The sequence below is a fragment of the Ovis canadensis genome, chromosome 2, assembly GCF_042477335.2.
Source record: "Ovis canadensis isolate MfBH-ARS-UI-01 breed Bighorn chromosome 2, ARS-UI_OviCan_v2, whole genome shotgun sequence".
Lineage (NCBI taxonomy): Eukaryota > Metazoa > Chordata > Mammalia > Artiodactyla > Bovidae > Ovis > Ovis canadensis.
In genome coordinates this window covers 238,712,022-238,717,676 of record NC_091246.1, presented here as the reverse complement: position 1 = coordinate 238,717,676, position 5,655 = coordinate 238,712,022, and the positions used below count along the sequence as shown (strand labels likewise).

Below are 5,655 nucleotides of genomic sequence, written 5' to 3'. Positions count from 1 at the left end.
AGCAGCCTGGGACCACTTTTTCCTCCCATCTCTAGAAAGCCTGTTAGAAAATCAAGTCAACTCAGAATGAAGAGCTAACCGGTGAAGAGCAATCACCTGTTAAGCACCTGGACCCAGCCATACCTGAAGCCCTAGTGATTTGTTTTTATCTACTAAAACTTTTTTTTTTTTCCTGAGTTAGTTTGGAGTAGGGTTTCTTTCAGTTATCAGTGACTGAAACCTGAATAGGAGAATGCTTTGTGGCAAAACGGAAAAAAAACATATTCCCCAAAGAACTCTACTTCAGTATCCACCCTCCTAGTAAGGGAACATAGTATGAGAAGGGGAGATTGCATCTCAGTTAAATGAGAAAGCTCCTCTTCCTCCTCTCCCTCCTACCTCTTCCACTCCCAGCATTCTCTTATAATTTTGCATTTTATTATTTTTAAAATATCTAGTTGTTTAATTAATTTATTTGGCTGCACCAAGCCTTAGTTGCAGCATGCAAGATCTTTGATCTTTGTTGTGACATGTTGTACCTAGTTCCCTGACCAGGGGTTGAACCTGGGCCCCCTGCATTGTGAGCACAGAGTCTTAGCCTTACTGGACCACCACAGAAGTCCTAATTTTACATTTTTAGTCTTCATCAATTACATGAACTTGTTAATTATATTTGTCTTTTAATAAATTTGGCCATGGTCTAGCTATTTCAACGCTTTATTCTATTCCTTGTATTTATTTTATTGAAGTATAATTAACCTACAACACTATGTTAGTTCCAGGTGTGCAACAGTGATTCAATGTTTGTGTACATTACAATGTGATCGCTATAGACGATCGATACATCTAGGAAGCGTCTGCCAGTATACAAATATATTACAAGATTATTGACTATTCCCCATGCTGGACATTTCACCCCCGTGGTTTGGGTGCATATTGTAACTGGAAGTTTGCACCTCTTAGTCTTTTTTCATCTGATTCTTTCCTCCCCTCAACCCCCTCCCTCTGGCAACCACTAGTTTGTTCTCTGTATTAGTGAGTTTGTTCTATTTTGTTATGTTTATTAATTTATTTTGTTTTTTAAGATTCCATATATAAACAAAATCATACAGTATTTGCCTTTCTCTGTCTGCCTTATTTCACTATCATAATACCCTCTGGGTCCATCCATGTTGTTGCAAAGGGCAAGATTTCATTCTTACTTATGGTTGAGTAACATTCTACTGTGTGTGTGTGTGTATACATACCGCATCTTCTTTTTCCACTCATTTCACCTATCGATGGACACTTAGGTTACTTCCGTATCTTGGCTATAGTAAATAATGTTGCAGTGTACATAGGGACACATATATCTTTCCCAATACGGTATTATTGGTTTCTTTGGGAAAATAACCAGAAGTGGAATTGCTGGATCATATGGTAGTTCTATTTGTAATTTTTCAAGAAACCTCTATACTATTTTTCATGGTGACTGCCTCAATTTACATTCCCATAAAGAGTTCACAAGAGTTCCCTCCTCTTCACATCCTCCCCAACACTTGTTATTTGTTGTCTTTTTTTTTTTAATAAGAGCCATTCTGATAGGTGTGAGGTGATATCTCATTATAGTTTTGATTTGTTATTTTTTTTGCCATCCCAACTGAGAATTTATTGGCACAAAGGCAACCATATAAAAACATAAGTAATGAAAAACACAATCATGATGTGCCCTCCACACCCCGGCGCATAGGGGTAGGGGGAGCCCCGAAACCGCCTAAGAATGCTGCAGACCCTGGGGCCTTTGCAGGACCAGCCGGGCTGGGGTGGGAGAACCCAGGCACGTTAGTGCATCCAGTGGATGAGCAGGAGAGCTCGCAGAGCTGGCTCTTGAAGTCTAGGCCAATGGTGAGGTCCAGGTCATGGTTGTTTTTGGCGCGGGGCCACATGCCGATGGTGCCGAAGATCTCCCCACCTGTCTTCACTGCAGCCCTCCATGCAGAGCACCGGCTGCTTCCAGGGAGGGGATGGGGACTCAGGGCTGTGCAGAAGCCAGTTCTCTTGTGGCAGCAGGTGAGCTCGATGTTGAAGTCGGCCACCAGTGCATGCATGTAGCCGTTCGCCTTCACTTGCGGGCAGAAGGGGGAAGTGACGGTCAGGTCTTCCACACTGACCGTGGAGATGTCCACTTCCTTTATGAGGCAGGTTGGTGACCAGCTGCTTGGGGTCCACCACATCCACCAGGGGCTCCACGATGGCCACGTCTTTGATGCAAGACGTCAAAGGGCACATGTTCTCCTGCCAGTGGCTCACGTAGACTTTGTTCTGCTGGTCCTCGATGGCTGTTACATACCAGCGTGGCTCGGTCTGGGCAGATGAGGCCGTTGGGCACCAACCACTTGTCTCGGGTGTAGACCACAGTGTTGAGCATCAACTCATAGGATGAGGCAGTAGCCCATCTATGGTGATGAAGTCCACCTCCTCCACCTTCCCCTTGAGGATAGTCAGCACGTGGTCTAACTTGTTGGCTCTCACAATCTTCATCATGTAATCACAGCTGCTGAAACACTCGATCCCAATGACTATGCTGGCCCTGGCCTTGGCAGTAAACGTACAGAGGCCCCTTGTGCCTGAGCCAACGTCCAGCACCATCTTGTCTTTGAAAAGGTGCCAGCTATGAAACATGGAGTTGCCGTATGTGAATTTGCAGACCTTTCGGCACTTCCTCATGGATGCTGAAGTGAGCATAGTAGTCAAAGTAGCAATCTTTGGACATCACGTCCTCAGCACTGGGCTTCTTGCTGCTTTCAGTCTGGCCACAGACCACCTCTCCAGTTTCTTTGCCCCAGTCCCTAGCTCAGCCCACAGCTGGGGAGGGGAGGGAAGGGAAGGCAGAAGCGGGGGCAGACACAGGGAAGCACAAAAGTGGGGGAGTTACTTCTTCAAGAGGCAGCTGGAGGCGCATCCCATTAGCCAAGGTGGCTACAAGATTCTCCAGGATGCAGTTTGAGGCCTTGGCTGCCACCCACCGTCTTCAGCCATGCCTGCTCTTCTTCTGGCTGCTGAGACCCCTCCGCCCTTTTGATTTGTTAATTTTTTTTCTTAAGAAACAATTTTTGGATTCTCTTCAGTTCTACTGCTTTCAAATTCATTAATTCAGCTTTCATCTTTATTATGTCTTTATTCTTTCCTTTTTACAGGCTTTAGTCTGTTTTATTTATTTATGGCCACACCACATGGCTTACAGGATGCTCCCTGACTAGGGATTGAACCCAGGCCATGGAGGTGAGAGCACCACATCTTAACCATTAGGCCATCAGGGAACTCCAGCTTTCAGTTCAGTTCAGTTACTCCGTCACGTCTGACTCTTTGTGACCCCATGAACTGCAGCACGCCAGGCCTCCCTGTCCATCACCAACTCCTGGAATCCACCCAAACCCATGTGCATTGAGTCAGTGATGCCATCCAGCCATCTCATCCTCCGTTGTCTCCTTCTCCTCCTGCCTTCAACATTTCCCAGCGTCAGGGTCTTTTCAAATGAGTCAGCTCTTCACATCAGGTGGCCAAAGTTATTGGAGTTTCAGCTTCAACATCAGTCCTTCCAGTGAACACTCAGGACTGATCTCCTTAAGAATGGACTGGTTGGATCTTCTTGTAGTTCAAGGGACTCTCAAGAGTCTTCTCCAACACCATAGTTCAAAAGCATCAATTCTTCCACACTCAGCTTTCTTCATACTTCAACTCAAACATCCATACATGACCACTGGAAAAACCATGGCCTTGACTAGATGGACCTTTCTTGACAAAGTAGTATTTCTGCTTTTTAATATGCTATCTAGGTTGGTCATAACTTTCCTTCCAAGGAGTAAGCATCTTTCAATTTCATGGCTGCAATCACCATCTGCAGTGATTTTGGAGCCCAGAAAAATTAAGTCAGCCACTGCTTCCACTGTTTTCCCATCTATTTGCCATAAGGTGATGGGACCAGATGCCATGATCTTAGTTTTCTGAATATTGAGCTTTAAGCCAACTTTTTCACTCTCCTCTTTCACTTTCATCAAGAGGCTCTTTAGTTCTTCTTCACTTTCTGCCATAGGGGTGGTGTCATCTGCATATCTGAGGTTATTGATGTTTCTCCCGGCAATCTTGATTCCAGCTTATGCTTCCTCCAGCCCAGCGTTTCCCATGATGTACTCTGCATAGAAGTTAAATAAGCAGGGTGACAATATACAGCCTTGACATACTCCTTTTCCTATTTGAAACCAGTCTGTTGTTCCATGTCCAGTTCTAACTGTTGCTTCCTGACCTGCATACAGGTTACTCAAGAGGCAGGTCAGGTGGTCTGGTATTCCCTTCTCTTGAAGAATTTTCCACAGTTGATTGTGATCCACACAGTCAAAGGCTTTAACATAGTCAATAAAGTAGAAATAGATGTTTTTCTGGAACTCTCTTGCTTTTTCAATGATCCAGTGGATTTTGGCAATTTGATCTCTTGTTCCTCTGCCTTTTCTAAAACCAGCTTGAACATCTGGAAGTTCACGGTACATGTACTGCTGAAGTCTGGCTTGGAGAATTTTGAGCATTACTTTACTAGCGTCTGAGATGAGTGCAATTGTGTGGTAGTTTGAGCATTCTTTGGTATTGCCTTTCTTTGGGACTGGAATGAACACTGACCTTTTCCAGTCCTGTGGCCACTGCTGAATTTTCCATGTTTGCTGGCATATTGAGTGCAGCACTTTCACAGTGTCATCTTTTAGGATTTGAAACAGCTCAACTGGAATTCCATTACCTCCACTAGCTTTGTTCGTAGTGATGCTTTCTAAGGCCCACTTGACTTCACGTTCCAGGATGTCTGGCTCTAGGTGAGTGTGAGTGATCACACCTTCATGATTATCTGGGTCGTGAAGATCTTTTTTGTACAGTTCTTCTGTGTAATCTTACCTTCTCTTCTTAATATCTTCTGCTTCTGTTAGGTGCATACCATTTCTGTCCTTTCTTGAGCCTATCTTTGCATGAAATGTTCCCTTGGTATCTCTAATTTTCTTGAAGAGATCTCTTGTTTTTCCCGTTCTATTGTTTTCCTCTATTTCTTTGCATTGATCACTGAGGAAGTCTTTTTCATCTCTCCTTGCTATTCTTTGGAACTCTGCATTCAAATGGGTATATCTTTCCTTTTTTTCTTTGCCTTTCACCTCTCTTCTTTTCACAGCTATCTGTAAGGCCTCCTCAGACAGCCATTTTGCTTTTTTGCATTTCTTTTTCTTGGGGATGGTCTTGCTTCCTGTCTCCTGTACAATGTCATGAACTCCAGCTTTAATCTGTTTTAAAGTTCTTTCCCTGAAATTTTGAGTAGAAATATGAGTTCAATTATTTGTATTCTTTTTTTCATAGATAATGAATGCATTGAAAGTTGTTAAATTTCACAATATTCAACTGCTTTAGGCCCAAGGTCTAACATGTGACACCTCTGAAGTCATAATGATGCAAATTTGTGTTATCAACATAAATACAATGATGTGATATTCTTGATTTCAAAATAATCTGCCTCTAGCTTTCACTTTCTCTTTGATGCACAGTTATTTAAGAAAGAGGTTAGGATTGTTGTCGTTGTTCTTGTCATTTGGTTTACTTTTGTGGGTAATTTCTGGCTTACTGTCTCATGCACGCAGAGTTTGGTCTGCTCAATTTCCACTTTGAGGG

At 43.4% G+C, this 5,655-nt stretch overlaps 1 pseudogene; it reads right to left on the bottom strand.

The window, feature by feature from the left end:
* Positions 1-1,676: 1,676 nt before the first annotated feature.
* Positions 1,677-2,997, bottom strand: LOC138432473 (protein arginine N-methyltransferase 1 pseudogene; annotated as a pseudogene).
* Between the last annotated feature and the right edge of the window lie 2,658 nt (positions 2,998-5,655).